Source organism: Astatotilapia calliptera, chromosome 20 (genome assembly GCF_900246225.1).
Source record: "Astatotilapia calliptera chromosome 20, fAstCal1.2, whole genome shotgun sequence".
Classification (NCBI taxonomy): domain Eukaryota; kingdom Metazoa; phylum Chordata; class Actinopteri; order Cichliformes; family Cichlidae; genus Astatotilapia; species Astatotilapia calliptera.
The window spans coordinates 26,891,891-26,911,363 of record NC_039321.1 but is presented as its reverse complement, the minus strand read 5'-3'; the positions used below and the strand labels follow the sequence as shown (position 1 = coordinate 26,911,363).

At 42.6% G+C, this 19,473-nt stretch overlaps 1 protein-coding gene across 2 annotated transcripts in view; it reads left to right on the top strand.

Moving 5' to 3' along the window:
• Positions 1-2,810: 2,810 nt before the first annotated feature.
• Positions 2,811-19,473, top strand: part of samd11 (sterile alpha motif domain containing 11) — an 82,674-nt gene continuing 66,011 nt past the window's right edge. The window contains exons 1-5 of one of the 2 annotated variants that reach the window (XM_026154762.1): positions 2,811-2,841; positions 3,842-3,897; positions 4,750-4,810; positions 5,664-5,763; positions 8,278-8,385. The gene's annotated coding sequence lies outside the window, so the exon portion shown is untranslated. The remainder of the gene's footprint in view (positions 2,842-3,841; positions 3,898-4,749; positions 4,811-5,663; positions 5,764-8,277; positions 8,386-19,473) is intronic. The other variant, XM_026154761.1, reaches the window with a different exon arrangement.

The following is a 19,473-nucleotide window of genomic DNA, read 5'->3' as shown; positions in this document are numbered from 1 at the left end:
GGATTTATGGACAATAAGAAAATATACTCCGCTGACTCATACTTTGAAAGATTAAAAGTAGCAGGTGGTAAAAGGTTAATTAGGCATAAAGATATATATTTTATTTAATAAAAATAATATTTTGCAGTTCCTGTCCCAAGTGGAGGAGTTCAAGTATCTCGGGGTCTTGTTGGCGAGTGATGGGAGAAGGAAGCCGGGGATCGACAGACGGATTGGTGCTGCGGCCGCAGTGATGCGGACCTTGCACCGGTCCGTCGTGGTGAAGAGAGAGCTGAGTGTAAAAGCGAAGCTCTCAATTTACCGGTCGATCTACCTCCCTACCCTCACCTATGGCCACGAGCTGTGGGTAGTGACCGAAAGAACAAGATCGCGGATACAAGCGGCGGAAATGAGCTTCCTCCGAAGGGTGGCTGGCCTCTCTCTTAGAGATAGGGTGAGAAGTTCAGCCATCTGGGAGGGGCTCAGAGTAGAGCCGCTGCTCCTCCACATCGAAAGGAGCCAGCTGAGGTGGTTCGGGCATCTGACAAGGATGCGCCTCCTGGGTGAGGTGTTCCGGGCATGTCCCACCGGGAGGAGGCCCTGGGGCAGACCCAGGACACGCTGGAGAGATTATATCTCTCGACTGGCCTGGGAACACCTTGGTGTTCCCCCGGAAAAGCTGGAGGAGGTGGCTGGGGAGAGGGAGGTCTGGGCTTCTCTGCTTAGACTGCTGCCCCCGCGACCCGGCCCCGGATAAAGCGGAAGAAGATGGATGGATGGAATATTTTGCACACCCTAGGTCTTGTTGGTTATTATTAAGCGTAATATTGTGGATGTGCTGTGATCCCCTAACATTAATCTGTTGGAAGTTTATCCATATCACAGTATGAGTTAATATTCACATTTTATAGTCTTAATTTGGTTTTAACCAAAAAATAGTTATACCTTTAGTCATGAAGTTGTATTTGGTTCATTTGAATCAGTCTTTTCTGACATAATTATGATCAAAAACTTTGATACTTCGCAGCCTTACAGACTTATTTGTGTCACACAGTGTCACTGATAAGCAAAAAAATTCAAACAATTTGCTTCACAAATTAGTTGCAGTCACCTTTTCTGCTGAGCCCCACTTTGTTTGTACCCCACACCCCACAATTCCTTTTAATCATTAAAAATAACCAGTTCAAATGTAATTTTACCAAATCATATTCATTCAAAGTAGTTTCATGTTTTTGCCTGATTTGTATGTGCCCCACCTGCAGTTGTTCTGTCATCACGGGAAGAGCAATTATGCAAATAGTGGTCCTGCGGTGTAGTGGTTCACATATTTGCCTAACAAGTGAAAGATCTCCTGGGAGGAGACACCAGTCCCTGTGGAACAGCATTAGGAAGGACATCCAATGTAAAATCTGCCGACTCAAACATGCAGAAACCTGCTGGCGAACCCTTGTGAATAAGCAAAAATCCAAAAATAGATTATGTATGTAAAAACATAGTGGTTGTGCTGTTACATTGAGAACCTATACAGCCATATCTCCATCTTCCAGGTCATAACAGTCTTGAGCGCTTGAAAAGAAGGTGATTGGACTTCGCCTCTCATCCAAGAGACCTCTTCACTTCTAAAACGACTGGCGGAGAGTTCCAGGTATTTAACCCTTAGAGGGGGCTGTCACCTTGGAGGTGAACCAGAGGGTCACTGACTTACTATTATGTCATCACATGAGGCAAGATGTAAAAAGTTACAAACAATATATTTATTTGTTCTTTTAAATAAAAAGTCTTCATGCCAAATGAATCTTTTTTTTTCCAAAACACAAATTTTGGAAGTGGCTTTAAAGCTTTCAACTTCTGGTAATTTAGGATCATTTCAGTGTTCAGCAAAGGTTCTTCCAAACTCCAAAACAATATTTAATTTTATAACGATGGTTAACAACCAGTCTTAATGTTATTGTTGTCATTTTTATGGGTGGCTGACCAGAAGATGGCGACAGAGCGCCAAGGTTGATTATATAAAACTCAAATATTTCAGCTGGACAGAAAGTCTAAATAGTGGATCCACTATTTAGACTTTCTGTCCAGCTGAAATATTTGAGTTCATCTAGCATTTTTACTACAAAATTTGTAAAAATCAACTTACCTAATAGTAGTATGTGGAGTTACCACTAACATTGTTCATGCAGTTTTGTGCTTTTGTGATCAGAGAGTGTCCATTGTAGCTGGTGGGAACGAAAGATTGTAGCTGAGGAAGTGAACTGGCTACCTATTAATAAGAAATAGGACATGCAGAGGATGATTCCCTCACTTGTGTTGTTGAAGCTGTTTCTGATCCGGATTTTGATTTGTGCATACACAGTCAACCTGATTCAAGAAAGATCTAAAATATAAGAAGGTAATAGGGTAGATTAATTTTGTCAGACTTCAACAAAAGAGGTGGGCCAATTATTTGATTTCGGCCCAATTTACAGTTTTTTGGATTCTGACTAGACCTAGTATTAAAATTGTTTTTGGATTGTGTTAGTGGACTTTTAACTTAATGAGCTAATGCTGTAAAATACTCTTTTTTCACAATAAAAGCCTGTAGTTTTGATATTTGATTTGTAGAAGAGGTAACATTCTTGCTTATCATATATTTTCTAGTGCAAAAAGCATTAGTTGAGTTTTTAATTCAATAATTTCACCCCTAATTAAGCATACATCCCAAAAGGGTATTTTACACTGAAAGCAACCGGATGTTGTTACATTTGGTAGTAGGAAGTCAGCTGTTTTCCTGGCAGCATCCCATGACAAACAGAAACCAAAGACTGCTCCCGCTTTCTTTTATATACAGTCTCTATTTTAAACGGTTAAATAAAACAGTGACCGGTAAGTAATGATGACAGTCACGGGCATTTAACTTAAAGTTAATAATTATAATGTCCTCGTTAAAGAGACAACTAATCTAGAAAGTATAAAATAACGTTAGTTAGTTACCAAATGCAAAAATGGCTTCTAGCAATTAAATATTCGATAGCTCTTAGCTAACGCTGCTAACAGTTAGCTGTCTAAAACGCAGCTGTTTTCATGTCTTTAGTATGACACTTTTTAGTTGGGTAATCTAATGCAGCTATGGTGTTTTACCCTGTTAGTTAAACCATAAAATTATTGACATTACAACACATAAAATTAACTTTTTAATTACTAATTGATACCTTTCCTAGCAGTGCTAGCAAGCACTAGGTACACTTCAGTCAAAAGACTTTGTAAGAAGTCCTCTGAAACTCCTCTAAATGTAAAGATTGCTTAACATTTTTTCAAGATTACAAAAAACATGTCATTTAAAATAATTCTTACCACTAATGAAGAGCTTTTATCCAGTTTTGTGCTTTTAATAAATAGATAAAGTCCATACAAACACTGAAGGCTGCACACATACTCAAAGAGCTACATCCAGCTATATTGTAGATATGCTTGCAAAGGTGTGTGAGTACAAGAAAACAATTATTAGAATACAAAATGTTAAATTTGCTTGGATGAGAGGGTCCAGCAGTAGATCAGAGGAATAGGGAAGGATTTGTCTGTGTGTTTTAGTTTGGCTTAGCTGTAGGCTTGAGAGTGTGTGTGTAATTGTGTACAGGGAAAGGAATTTATTGACACTGGGGGTCTGCTGTCATAAAAGGAGACAGGAAGCTACAGTTGGGGGTTGCTGATGCTTGTACCTTTAATAAAAGTTCATAATTGCCATAACTTGGAAGTAGGTTTGCAGGAGACTCTCCACATGCTTATCTGTAAATGTAAGACAACAAGAGGCCAATGGCCCAGTGGATGCAGAGTGGGGGTCTCAGTGTTTGTAATATGTTAACTGTGTTTTGTATGTTGTCTAAAGGAATTTGGTGTAGATTGGGTGAGGAGATTACTTTTATGACCAGCAGGAAGCCACAGGTACAGACACACACACCCACAGTGCTTTAACTGTTACGCACCCTCACCTACATGCACACTCATTCACGTGCTCGCACATACATGCACAAACACAGTTTTCAACACACCATGGGGGTTTTATGATGAGGTCACTTCTATAAAGCTGACTGTAACAAACAAAGGAGTGAGAGATCTGCAAAGGGACACCAGCCTTGCACGTCTTCCCTTCTAGAAGATGCATGCTTAACTGAAGATGAATAAAAGTTTTGTAAAATGGCTACTGAGTCCGGTGCCGTCTCTGGATGCCCGAGGAATAAAAAAGAACCAGGGTGAAACTGATTTCGTAACAGGTGTCACACAAGCCAAGGAATATCAGATTTCTTCAGATAATACTATTTTTCAGGCATTAACAGGTGGGACAGACTAAACACTTGAAATGTGCAAATCTGATCTCTTTGCAATTAATATTCAGTGTAAAGCTACCCTCAGTCATGAGAGCTGCACACATACCAGGATTAATCAGGGTAGATCTCACAGGTCAGTAATACTAGGTTGTAAGAGTCTTGCAGCTCAAAACCCACCTGCACAACAATGCAACAAAAGCTTTGACCTCTACAAATTATGCTGTGCTGGCATGATTTGGATAACTATTCAGATTTTTGTATAATCGCTATTTTAAGTTTTAATCTAGTTATATTTCTGACAGTCAGCAGCACTTGATTACTTCCACTCCATTTTGTGCTTGACCTAATCCAGGTCTGTATTCAGTGATGGATTAGCCATCTAGTAGCTAGAAAACATGAAAATCAACAACAACAACAAAAACCCCCATGAAATTAAAGCTATTAATCTTGTTTGGTTGTCTTCTTCTAGTATCGAGCATCAATCCAGGATTTCATGGATTTCGTATAAGAATAATACTAGTTCACATAAGGTATGCTAATATTTATTAACATCTCCCATTATGTGTTTTGTCTAATATATTTATCATTCCAAAACTACTGTAGATTCCTGTGTTTCAGTCCTCTGTAAATGTGGCCATACAAATATTGCAGTCAAAGAAAAGCTGCATATTCTTTATCTGCCTGCTGGGGGTTGAGCTGTCTGCTTGTCTCCATAAGATGGCGCAGTAGGCACATATTTTAGAGTTGGGGTCTAGTTTGTGTCTTCGTTTTAGGGTAGGGAGTAGACAGTAGATGGTGCTGGTGATTTATTATATTGGGGGAAAATGTCTAAATGAAGGATTAATTATTAAATGTCTGAAATGTTTGTGTTAATTGATCACAAATTTTGAGTTTAAATAGTTTTCATTATCAACTTTATCACTACTACTGAACAAAACCACTTCAGAGGTGTAAATATAAGTTTAGACTTACTCTGATTTGACTTAACAGGCTTAACCTCAAACTTGGGCGCAGCCAGCACCCTAATCACCTTCAGCATTATAACTCAGACAAGAGAATTCTGAAATCTTCATACACTGAAAAAAATAAAATGTGTTAAATGTAAATAATCAAATGTACCTCAGTCACTTACCAACTGTAACAGACCTGCAATAGCTTGCTGAGGACAGCTTCAGCGTGGCCACAGAGAGAAGAACCACTATGCCCGAGGGAGGATTATAGTAATTTCAGCAAAGATTGGACTGTAGGAGAAGAGCTGGGTGGAATATGTGCATGTGTGAATTTGCATGTATATGTGCATGTGTGCATGTGTGAATATGGGAGATTGGGGTCATCGCTGACATTCATTATAATGAAGTCTTCACCCTGTCACCTCTCCCACAGTTGCTAAAAGCATCACACCCAATCTGCACTGGTTTCGTGGGAGGAAAAACCACGCAGAAGTGCATCACACATGGCCTGAGAGATAAAGGGCTGTTATAAGGTACTGTTTGACACAGACAGTAGGTGTGTTACTACAAACAGTTTTTTTTTAAACCACTTTGACATTTGATAGATGGCCCTGATTATCCCAGTGCCTGTGCATTTTACAAGAAAACTAAATGGATAATCCAGGTTTATTCTTAGTAAGCCTGATTATGTTAAGCTAGCTTGCAGTGATCCCAGGTAAGAGGGCTCAAACAGGTATTTCAGGGCTTAAAGAAAGAAACATTGTTTTAATTTTGTCTCCTTAAATGTGAATTGTAACTCTTTACTCCTTGAAAGCTTACTAGGAGAAACCACTGAAGCACTTTTTGTGAACTTGGTGCTTACTTCAGGCCTTCTTATAGAACAAAATGAGTGACGGTAGTGAGTTTGGCCTCTGCCTATGCAGCTACTGAGGTGGCAACACTCAGGAGAGGAGAGGGGATGTCGTCACATTTCATCTTTATGGGGAAAAAGGTGAAGAAGAACAAGGGGAAAGCTCAAGCTAATAGAAATGAGGTAATCGGTGTCAGATCAGCTCCCTTTTATATTTATATTACATATAGACCTGTTTTTCCATTACCACTAATTTTATCTCCCCAATTAATTAAATTAAAACAAAAAAACACAAGTGTTGATGCTAATCTTCATTTAGATCTGTCTCCTCAAGGCCTCTGAACTCTGAATGGTAATCTTGTATAAGAAATTAAGAAAGTTTGAGCCGTCGTTTTGTTGTCTTTGGCTCAGAAAATATCTGGAAATGCTTTCCATTGCTCTAGTTGTGCGCTTGAGTAGAACTAAGTTTGCTTCTTTGTTGGGGACTACTGCCAAGCTCTTCCCTCACCTCTCCTGAGTGTAATTTTATTGGATGCCCACTGCTTCTCTGCCCTTTCCCAGACAACTTTGTCCATGAATTGCTTTAGACTTGAATGAGCTCAGTGTCTCCCTATACAAGACCTCACTAGCAACTAAAAAGTTTGAGTAAAAAAGTACTACAAACTTGTACTAAGTCATATAATATATATATGATGTCAACCTTCATCATATATATGAATATACTCAAAAATTAGATCTAACTCCTGGTCCTTTTTTTCCCCCTAGTAAATTGTATACAGTGCTCGTGATTGGGTATACTTTAAACCATTGCTAAAAAGAGAAATGTTGCCTTCAGCCACCCAATATTCAAATTAACACCAGCAGAATAATAAACCTGGCAATAATATTGATCTCTTGTATTCTATCTTATTGTTACAGAGGGCTATTTTCTTTTACCTCAGATTATCTGATGACTATTATTGTGTTGTAGCATTTCCCCAATTAGCCGTGTGGGGCTGAGGATAGAATGAGTAATTCCAACAAACGTATTTATTTTTGTTTATATTTTCATCTGTGGAAATATTGGGTGTTTTTGTGTGTGTGGGTGTCTGTGTATGGCTGCAGCCATACATTGCAGAGAGCACTCTTCTATGTGAGCAAGTGTGTACTTGTGTGTTGCGGGTGATGTTGACTTCCTGAGGCTGATCACCACCTTCTTTCCCAGCGTCTTGTTTTTGCCCATCTCTCCGCCTTTGTGGAAGTTGTGTGGGCACCCTCTGGATTGCCTCACCGCCGAAGCATGCCGGACCCTGTTATCCAGCTATCCATCTGTGTTATTGATTTTTTTTTTCTTTTCTTTTTTTCCCCCCTCTTTGTAGAGTTTCATCTTTCCTCCACTTTTCTGTAGAGCGATGGAGAGGGAGGGAGTGTGAGAAAGGAGGGGCGAGCGAGGGGGCAGAGCACAGATCTGAGAGGTGGGGGTGGGGAGGTGGAGGGATGGAGCGTTGGAGGAGTGGAGCAGCGGTGGGGCTTCTGAGCATAGGGGTGTAAGAGGTTGGGGTGGGGGGCACTCAGCCTGGACTATGGATGAGCATAGATGGGGAGAGAGAGAGAGAGAGAGCCTCTTGAAGTGTTGAAGCTTCTCCCTCTCTTTCTCTTTCTCTCCTCTTCGTTTCTCTCCATTCTCATGGGAGCATCCCCCCCCCTCATCCTTCTCCTTCCTCCCTCCTTCTCCAAGGCGCCTCTGGTACACACGCTCCACTTGCCACCCCCCTCCTCCTCCTTCTCTTCTTCCTCCTGCCTCTCGCTCCGTCCGCCTGCCTGCCGTCTCTCCATCCCGGGGGGCTCGGGCAGTGCTGGCGGCACAGCCGTGATTTGCAGGAGATTTGTCTAAGTGAGAAGCAATTAGTGCGCCTAAGCACCGCTAATGTATGCACGCTGGGGCCGCCCCTCCTGCTTGGCACTGCCAGGGCCAGGCCGAGCTAGGGCATGGTTTACCTTCTACATAGTCTGCACTTCTTCCTTTCATCCGGAGCTGTCATCTTGCTCCAGCCATAACCCGGTGCTTGGTGATCTATGACCATAATGTGACTTAGCAGGCCACTTAGCTGTGCTACTGTTTACCACATCACTTTATAGCAAGTATTCAGAACTATGTATTCTCCAAAAGGTGGCAGTTTAGAGTGGGGTTGTGAACCTTCTCTCTTCTAATCTTCAGCGAGGTGCATGGAAGTCACTTCTGTCCTTCATCTTCTCCCACACAAGTTTCCACTGCAGGCTCGGCGGAGGCTTCAGTAAACCTGGAAAGTTAGGTCTGTGAATGATGGTGAGTGGTAGCATAATTTGAGTGTGGTTATCCATCCACACATTAGTGTACACACTCAAATGAACACACACACACATTATAAACACTTGCACAACAAAGTGGAACAGTGGTGGGTGGTAGGATTCCCTTTGAAACCTGCGGTGTAGAAAGGCTTGTTTGCGATCGAGCATGCATGAGGGACGTTTCTGCATGGTGTGACTCTCCAGCTACTTGAAAATGAACTTTGCCCTTTTCTACATGTTCACTCTCTCTTAGTCAGACAAAAACAAGATTAAGTCTGCTCATCCTTGCGCCGGTGCTGACTGCCTTCCAAGTGGGAGCCTACATGGACTGTGGGTGGTTTTGAAGCAAAGTGCTTGTTAATTAAAGATAGGCTAATTACTGGCGCTTCTTAGCCTGGCTTTTGCGGCGCTGATAAGAGGATAATCCCGGAGAGAAAGGCGTAGATCGAAGTGGTCCCGGGTAGACCAGGCCTCCTGCTCGACTGGGCCGGAAGAAAATAAACCCCCCATCCTTCCAACCCCCTCCTGTCCTCTCTCTTTTTCTTTAAAGAGCAGGCCTTGCAACCAGAGTATAGAATATTCAAGCAAGCTGCACTTCAGCTGGAGGAAGCCTACATAAAAGGCTCAGGGACATTAACCATTGCTTGTTAGGCTGAGGGTTTCTGAGTCTCATTTTTTACATCCACAAGTTTAGCGTTGGGAAGTGTTTTAAAATGATCGACTGACTTTTATTAATTCCTGTGTGGAAATTCGTTTGTTGCCTTTTCCCCATGTGAGAAGGTCGCATTAGCTTCAGAGTTACATGGGCTACACATGGTGTGATTTACTGGCTTTCTCACAGTCACATGAGCAAGTTGGATGTCTGTAATTTGGTTGCTTGTTTGTGGTCAAATAACTATATCCATCCTCATTCCACATACATGAACACACACGCACACACACAGAGTCATGTAAATAATCACATTTATAATCCGCCTCACATTCAGATGACTGAAAGGTTGCATGACCCAACTATCATTCACGTGCCTCTAACCCATATTTTGTTATGGTGAGCTAGCCATTAGCACTTGCTGGGCTGTTCCCATATGCTGGGCCTCCACAGATCTATAATTCAGAGGTGGCAGATGTCCCCATGCAATATTCATGAGTGCCGTTCCAAGCCAGGCTAGCAAGCGAGCTTGCGGTAGAACCGTCACAAGGTCCCTGAATATAGATGGTGTGTTCGATGTTGACCCGCGAGTGCACCTTTCCCGCGACTCCTTCATGCAAATGTGCCACAATGAGATTCTCATAGACGGGGTTTTAGCAAGTCACTCTCTCAGAGAACCGATAGCATCATGGGGTTTGGAAGGGACATAGGTGTTGTGGTGATGGTCTTTGGTTATGTATGAATAATTGTAGGAGTCACGAAACAGTCTTTCTTAAAGGGGCACGCCATTGCTTTTAAGTGTCATTTCAGTTGTGAAAAAGTTGTGCTGGGTTTTGACACCAGTCCCATTAAGGTGTAGAGTCAGTCAACATATCAGTATTTTCTCTTAGCTCTTGTAGTATCCACCCTATAGCTGCAGATAGTTTTGGTTTTATTCATCATGGTTTTGGAGCAACCTTTACTGAGACTTCTGATCTCACTCATTATCCAGAAAGTAATCAGATTTTCTTCAGTGTCACTTTGTTGTTGACTTGGTTCGTGTATAGAAGCAAGAGTTAGAGACCATCTAAAGATGGAAATTGAAACCCCGTTGCTTTAAAATGAATGAGTAAAAATTGAAGTTGCTTCTACAAAGGTAAAAGCAAAATCAGATGTGAACATCTTCAAATAAGACTCAGAGACACCTGCTTCTAAGTGAGAAAACGTAGCATTTTATACTTTTGTTCCTCATTTATTCTTATTGCATGTGGGAATATAAAATACAGGTGCTGAGAAGGAGGCCGCATTTTGTGTGTACGTGCATGAGCACGAAGGGTCTATGTAAATCACACCTACATACCTGAAGAGACAGCAGCGCTGTGTGCTGATATCCTCAAAGAGTGGGAGATAAAACACACAGGCACCCAAGATCACAAGCCGCCGCCAGCTCCAAGCCTGGCCGGCGCTGAACCGGCAACTCGATACCTCCTCCGGAGCCCTGCGGAGGGGGAGTGGGTGTGGGAGAGAGGCTTCCATAAAGTCTGGTCGGCCGTAACCTGAGCTCCCAGCAGACAGCCACGGTGCCTCGCAGTCAGGCACGGAGGAGTGTGTGTTCGTGTGTGTGTGGGAGAGAGTGCGTGTGTTTTGAGATGGGATGGGTGACATGCTGCCACACGCTTGTTACCACGGTTGGGATCAGGCCTGTGTGCGTTTGTAGATTACAAATACTCTTAAACCACTCTGAAATTCCTGTTTCTGTGTCAATACATCGATTTCTTTTTAAAAATGTATTCATTTTCTTACAGCGACCCCTCTTCTCTCTGAAACTGATATAGACCATGAGATGATGGGACCTTTGTCACAGAGTCACTGAGCTTTTCTTCCCTTCAGGCTTCAGGCTTTTCTCCAATATCCTCCCTCTTTACCCTCAGTGAGCTTCCAACGTGACTGTCATCCAAAAGCATCTGAGATGTCAGTGAGCAGAAAACTACCGTCGGCTGCCATCTTGCTTGCTTTTGCTGCCAGAGTGCTGCCCTTTACAGATGTGAGCTCAGTGTTTGTGGTGCAGGAGCGTATTTGAGGTGAAGGAGAAGTAGTGCTTGGGGTGGGGGGAATAGAATGTGCTTGTCTCTGGGCTGGCAGAGGGACAGGAGCCTCTTGTGCTGTAGCGGTGGGTGAGGAGGTTAACTGAGCCACAGCAGAGCCAAGATGCTGCCTGGGATATTGACAGGTTGGAACCTGAGGGCTCCTGCAGGATAGGAACACACTGCCAGAGGCTTGGTTACCACCACTGCCTGCCTGCCTCGGAGGGAAGGAGGGGTGTTAGGAGAGTGGGCTAAAAGGAGGAGCAGGAGGAGGATAATTTGGAAAGTGTAGATATAAGACAAGAGTCTGAAATTTCTTCCTTCTACATGGATACAAAAAATTGGATTATAAGAAGGGCATGACTGGAGTGATATTTTTGCAGTCATTATTGTATTGATGAGAATTTTGCGTTTGTAGAGTAAAAAATCCCAAAAGCAAACGCTAAACTGCATGTAAAACCATTAAATTGATGTTCCTTTAAGGGCTTAATGATTCATACAGGCAAAAGCCCTCATTTGTTACTTTTCAATTACATTTCAATTGGAATAATATGAATTTTAATACATCGTTTTGTGAATCAATAGCACAACCAGATCACATCTCTGCTGAAGTAGCACTATTTTTTTGAATACTCGCCAAGTCCCAGAGATTGGAAAACAGAGTAAAATCTGTATTAAAGATTTGTTGTGGTTCCACCATCTTTGCGTAGCTCCGCTTTGCTGCTTTCACTCGGTAAGGAGCTGAGTTTATGGTCTGTGTGGTTCAGGGTCATTTGCCATGGTAACAGTGGACCAGGTCAGAAGGTGATTGGCTTAGCTGAGAAGGGTGCTGGCGGCTGTTTGTTGATTCTCTGATAGGGGTGACCTACCCCTGACCTCCACACAAATCAATACTGCCTCCTTAAACTTTCATTTGTCCTCATTTGGTCATGCTCACCCGCGCTTGGGAGCAATTAAAGTGTGTCTTTTTAAATCTAGAAAAAGCACGGCTTTACCGCAAACCGAATTTAGATGGAGACATCTTTATGCACTATTATTCATATATTGAAAGTTGCAATGTTACTGTACTCTTAAGAAGCTCTAAGAAAATATTGGTTTGCTTAGATTTGCTGTATGTCCGGGTTTTTACGTCTGTAGCGTAATCTAAAATAGAAATGGAAACTGGCCTGGCTCTTTTTTTTTTTTTTTTTAAGAGTAGGCGAACAGAAGGTTAGTAAATTTCCAGTCACATGGTGATTTCACAGAATGATTTTGTGTTCTGTTTATAGAGAATTTGCGTGGTACAGGGAGTCCCTCCAACGCAGGAAAGCCTTTGAGAAGCTCCTTCCTGTTTCTTTACCTCCTCTTCATTGCACTTTTGTTTCTTTCTCTCCTCTCACCCCCTCATTCTCACTTTCACCACCCGTAATCCCCGGTGTAGCCCACGAGGTTACAATGTTCCTCTGCATGGCAGCAGGGCTGTGTGGGCTCCTTGTTGTTTTTGTTTTTTTTCTTTTGTTTTTTGTTTTTTTCTTTTTTGCACATCTCACATGTATTTCTCCATTCTGGGTTCACCCTTTTCCACTCCCCCACAAAGGGAATCACCTCACTGGAAGGCGTTTTTGTTAATTATGTGGGCAGTTACACTGAAACATTATAGTCATACACAGAGTGAGTGACATAACATGGTGTCATGACAGGTCAAAAATACAATCTGTGCCTCTGAGCTTGTTTGTGACCGTGTGTCAGACTCAAAGCTTCGATACTTTATTGCTGCATCAGTGTAACTGGCAGGAAATTGCCTCGGTTCAGCTTAAGGTACGAAACATAAACAGCATTAGATGTTTGCTTTACAGTGACGCACGCACAACTACTGCTGAGCAAATTCTCACTGCGGATTGGTTTCAAGAAAGTATTACTATGAGTTTCATATTGGGAACAAAAGGCTAAATAATTTCTTTTGTAAAGTCACTGTCCTGTTCTTCTAGCTCTTACTTCCATCATATTCGTGGTTTTAATATAGAACTGGCTGCTATTATTCATAGAAAAAGATACAGTGTTAAGTTTCATGAGATGAGTAATGTTTGCTTGTTATATAAATGTGTGATGGCATCAAAACATTTATTTGGAAATGCCACAGATTATTAATGTAACTCTGGCTATGATGTCATTACCCCTTCGTTTCTGTAACAGACGGTCTGAAGCCAGAGTACAGCCTCAAGCACTCTTGGCTCGTTTGAACATAGAGTAGACGTATGCGTCTGTGTGTGACCTACAGTGTATCATCTCAAGAGAGTTTTGCTGTCATGCTTGTTGGGAGGGGTGTGTGCGTCGTGGCCGTGGCTGCGTGGAGCAGCAGCAGCACAGGAAACGCGTCAAAGCACTGAGAGCTAACTGGAACCAGATGTTTGAGGCTACCGACCGGGGGATTCTTGCTGTGGAACAAGAGCGTCAGCGGGGGAAGTTCACTTCCCCTTCACTGCCTCGCTATCTTCTCTGTCTTGTATCTGAAGCTTTTCTTTTGTAGTCGTTTCCTTATTTATCAAAATTGCTCTGTGTTTCTGCAGTTTGTGGTTGAAACGGCTAAAAGAGCGTAAGAGATGAGCAAGATGACCAAGAAATTGACTTTCTGAGTACCCCACATATCGAGGGCAGTCACGTCTTCCAAAATTATGTGTAAACCTAAAATGAGAAGGTTCAAAGAGGATAGAAACTAGGGTTTGCATCAACAGATACTTAATTTATTCACATATTTGCATTTGAGCTACAGTATGTTGCAGTTATTGGGTTTGAACTGTAGATATCGCACAACTCTACTGATGCAGCCCAGTGCACTTTACTCGTTTTCTTTATACTGCCCTGCCTTATAGTAGTGGAAGATAGAGCTGCCCTGCTCTCTATGCCTGGGAGCATTGCCTGCTCTCCTCTGTTTCAGACTTGCAAACATACGGTCCACCTGTGCATTTAACCACACATCCATAAAAACTGAGAAATATAAACTTTTTATTTACTCGAGTATAACAATCATACATGGTACTCAATGATGACCAGTGCACTGCTGGTGCTTTAAGAGCACGACTCCAGCTTCTTTCCTGGTGTTGGTGGATTCCCTGATCCAGGCCACTGGATAAAAATGACAAACCAAATACACCCAAACACTGTCCTGTGGTGACAAGTGTTTGGTAATATTAACTGCCTATTGATAGAAGCCATAGCAATAACAGGCAAGATGCTGAAGCAGTCATAGAAGATAAGGTAAGATGACTCTATCAGTTTTTGGTCAGAGTGATTTTCTTTGTTGGTCGCAGGTGATTGGGCCCAGCCTGAAGGTCCCATAGCTGTGGTGCAGCTTTCGGGTGGCTGTTAGTCTTATCATCACACACGTGCGCCTGCACACAAACGCACGCACGCACACACACACACACACATATACTCTCAGCGTCCCCTCTGACCCCGGCCGTTTCCTGCCCTTGGCTGATCTATTGGCTGATGCCTGCCCTGTGACTGTAGAGGAAAAAGAGGAGGAGAGAAAGTGGCGCTTGTGGCCTGTCCCGGCGAATCGATATCCGTCTCGTATCCGTGAGCTGTGCCTGACCCCTGGCCGACCTTGCTCAGCATTGGCAGTTGGAGTTCGTGGTTTTTTCTTTTTCTTTTTTTTCGGTGGGGTCTGAAAATGCGGGAGGCACATTGACTTTTACCCCGTCGCTAATAAAGGTCTGGGGCTGCAGAAGAGTGTGAAAAGTCCTGAATTAAATGTGCTGGCCCGACGAGGCAGCAACGACGTGTCTGAAAAACACTGAAATAACAGGAAATATTTGGTGTGGCTGCTGTTAATTTCACATTTGGTCAGCTTTTTATATTTTTATATGACCTTTCTTTAACTAGGAAATCCCTGCATTGTTAAAAGTAACATCCTAGGGATTAGTGAGATGTGATTATTACATGGAGACAATGAATAATATCTCATTTTCATGCATGACGTGGATGTTAAGGCTAGCCAATGAATCGTCCTTACCTCCATGCCATGGTCTCAAGAATAAAAGAAAAAATGTAGTAAAAAGTTTTCAGTTTTTATTTAAAATTTTATGTGGATGACTCTGTGGTGCTCCTGGCTGAGATACTAAAAGCCTCTCGGATTGTGCGATTGTGTGTGTGCGTACGTGTGCATGCCTATATGTGCAAGACCCACACAAAACTTGTCTTGACGTTAGTTTGCTCGTTGGACTCAGCCTTGCGTGCTGTTGGTGTGTGCTGATAGAGGCTCCAGCTCCCGGGCTAAGCGGGGCTGTGGGTGCTAGCCGCCGTCGGCACTAATTGAACCCTGCCGCTAAGGTAAGGGGGGGAGGAGGCTGTCAGTGAGAGAGAGAGAAAGAGAGAGCGTGAAAAGAAAAAAGAAGGAAGAAAAAAAATAGCGAGGGCGAAGTGCCCCTGGGGGGTTGGGTCCCTGCCTGCCTGCCTGCCTGCCTGGCTGCCTTTCGTTCTCCAGCTCCTTCCCCCCTCCCCGTCTAAATAGCCGTGCCGGCGCTCCAGGGCTTCCTGTGCCTTATCTGCTGATAATTGGGCACTGGAGCTCCACAGCTCGCTTATGAAATATAGATTCCTGACGGAGGGGAAGGATTGGGGGGTAGAAGAGGAGGTAAGGTGGTGGAGAGAGTGTGCAGGCAGAGAAAAGCCCCTGGACGTATCAGAGAGTGTGGAGCCTTGTGGGCTCCGCTGTGTTGCTCTGGCTCATTTAGCAAACACAGCCCCAATAGTTAGGGCGAAGGCCTCTGTGCTGAGCAGCCCACACTGTCACAGACAATTGAAAGACAATGCTTTGTTCCTATTGTTCGTTGCACCCGCAGGGTTCAAAGAGCTATAAATTGCGGGGGTGAATTACTTTTTCTTTTTTTCTTTTTTTGGTGTGTGTAGTTTGTCGCGGAGCATGTGAAATCTTCTAAGCAATTTCAAACGTGTTGCAGAGAATTGGCCGATACGTAGCGCAGTGCTTGGTGTTTCACTGAATGTCTGCTGGAAATGGTTTGAATGAGTAGCCTGCCCAACTGCAGTTGCCATTTAACCATGTCCTGATGAGGGTATGTTATGAAACGCTATGTGTGCGAATGGGAAAGGATGTTATTTTCCTGCAGTGTAATCGGGATGCCATCTGCAGTCTCATGGGGGAATGTTATTAGATCACAACATGGAGATCAAATCCCAGAGAGAGAGAAAGGAGGGAATACTCTGCTGGGTGCTCGGCACAACATCCCATTTATCCAAGGCTGGTTTTGCTTTAGGCTTTGAGCAAGGTTGTTCATTTGGGGTTTCATTTTCTATGTGTTATCTAATCTTTTTTTTTTTTTGGTGAAATATTTTGCTACCTCAATAGAAAAACAAAATTTCTTCTAGTAAAAAGGCATTTTAATGTGGCAGATGAGGTGAGTAGTAGTGTTTTTTACATTTCATTAGTGAAGTGGTTAACACATTAGCCTAACATGTGAAAAATCCCTAGTTTCAGATTGATAGGAAGCACAAATGCCTGGGAGGGTTGCGTCAGAAAGAACATCCAGCATAAAAGTCTGCCAAATCAAATGTGGGGATCCAGCTACTGTGACAACTCTTTGTGAATATGCTGAAAGCCGCTTGGTTGTGAACTTCCAGAAATGTCCAGAAAAGGCTCATGAATACACGATCCCTGTGGAGATCTTTAAGCAACAGCACAACACTGGTGTCTTCGCTCTATGTTGTTATTTATCTTCAGGTTCATTTAAAAGACACTCACACGCTGGCAGGTGTATGTTTGTCCCACTTACATGATGTGCAGTTGGATTAATAAATAAAGGACTACATGCCCTTTTCGGGTAGTGGACTGGAGTTTGGGATTTAAACATTTTCTGCATGAGTTTTGCGGCTTTGTAGCCAAATACAAGCTTTATAACAACAAATACATGAAGTTTTCTTGTACTCAGAGGGCAGTGACACGGACATTTTTTTAAAACAAGTTCTATACCACTGTGAATGTGAATGTATTATTATTTTAAAAACATCCTCACTTCTGAACTGTGGCCCAGAGGCGGAGAATCCAGTACGCTGAGTTAAGGCCTCCATCATCACATTGACCAAAGTTACCATGGGAACCAACACAGTGACTCACCTGTTACATGTTTTAGTCCCAAATCACCTTTATTTACGGGACACAAATATCCGCGCTGGGTTATGCATCGATCTTGGCACGGACATGCCCCGCTCCTTGTTCATTTCCCTTAGACCACTGGGGCCCTATTGGTCAATAGTAAATGCAACTCCCTACACTATGGGCCAGACAAATTCATTTCAATTACAATTAGCATGGAGGCCCAGCGGCTGATTTATAGCCTTGTTTTCCTTCCCGTGCATTCCCTCGCGCATTAATCACCCCCCCACGCTGGCCCATGTGATCCTCACTTCATCTACCTGCCAAGGCAGCCGCCTTGCCGTGCATTCCTGGATCTCTTTCCCTCCTCTTTCCATCTTGATCTCTTGTCCTCCTTTGCTCTGACTGCAGGGAGCAGTAGTTGTCCTTAACTTTCACCTGACAAACCAAAGAGCGAACCAACGCTTAACTTAGACCCAGGATTTCTGATTGGCGATCATTTATCATGCGCTATGGTTGTAAGGCAAAAGCAATTTAAAGTTGTGGTCTCCCCCATATTTAAAAAATATAAAATTACAACAGAACACCAAAAAGAGTGTGGTGTACAGTACTATGCAAAAGACTTGAACCTCATTTCTTTATATTTTGCTAGCAAAATGGGAAATGCGTGGAACGATTAAATTGAAATATGCAAACATACATATAAAAAGGTTTTTTTGGTTTTTTTTTTACAATTCTAACAAGCTTGAAAGTAAATATTTTAATATTTGGCATGACCACGTTTAACCTTGAACATAACTCTCTTAGATGAGCTTTCTTGTAATTTCTTTAATAGTTAAAGCATAATTCTCTAGGCTTGTTAAAGGAAATCCAAAGCTCTTCTTGAATTTTGGCTGTCTGCAGAGGATCCCCAAGTGCTTTAATAAGTAATGTAGGGGGCCAATCTGTGACTGATAGGAAAATAAACAATAACATACTGTCCAGGTAAGTTTTTACTACATTGGCGGTGTGTTTAAGATCATTGTAATGCTGAAGTTGCATAACAATGACTAATTTGAAACCAAAATTTTAAATTTGGAGTCATCACTCCATAAGAGCTTTTGTCACCAACTTCAAGCCCAGTTCTTGTGTAATTTTTCATACTTCAATCTTTTCTCCCAGTTTCCCTTTCTTAAGAATTGCTTCTTGGCATGAACCATGCCAACACTGGTTCATCCCTTGAGTTAGGGGCCTTTTTATGCTTGAATAATACAAGGGTCAGTTTTAGGTGGCTTAACAAACAGCAACCACAAAAACATTCGCCTGAGAATGGCTAGGTAGAAGAACTGGACTGAAAATGAGTAAAAATGCCGCTAATGCCCAAATAAGTACTTTGGAGGATGTTCAGAAAGCCTAGAGAACAGTCACTTAAGATAATTTTACATAATTATAAAATATTATTAATAACAATTTGAAAGTCTGGCTTCTTGGTACCGTATTATAGAAAAATAAAGGGGTGTCTCAAGACTTTATATAATTAGAAAAACTTGCATTTGAACTCCTAAGAACGCACAATATTTAAAAATCTCCAAACATGCAAGCAGGATACACACCCAGCTAGATCAAATCCTAGGTATTTACCCAACCTGTGCTTAGGATGAACATGCCTATTACATATTTATGGCATTCCAGTACTTCCTGCAGGCCAGAATCCAGGTTTGGAAGTTATCTGTCTTGACTGTGAAATGACGTGATAACCACAAAGCTCTCTCATCCTTCACTTGGCCATTTGGTTACCATCAGGCTGGGATTAAAAGGCCTGTTTTGAATAGTCTGGAAACTGTTTGGGACAGAGCAGCATTTCTCCAGCCTTTTTGTGCTGTGTGGAGGCTGAGTCATCCTTGCACAGACGTTTCCACTGGGATAATGTACCAATTCTTGGTGGCCATGCTCAGTCTTGTTTATACTGCACTGTCCGTGGCCCTGCGGATCTGGGCTCAGCTCGCTTGCTCCTAACCTGCGTCGCCTTCTCGCCTCCTAACTCTATGACATTGTACCTCATATGTTTGTGTGGGTCAGATTGGGGGTAGTGCTAGTGACCAAAGCTGTGGTTCCTCTGTGGAAAGCCAGTGGACTCAAAGTGCCAATAAAAACAGAAGATGGTATGCTGTTCTGGGCAGACTAAACATCTGCTGGGACAACATCCTGTGTTGAGCTTCTGTGAAAGGTGGGTGGTGTTGTTTGAATTTACGTGTACCTAGATAAAAATGGCTTCCACCTTCTCCAACAAAGTGGAAGTAAATG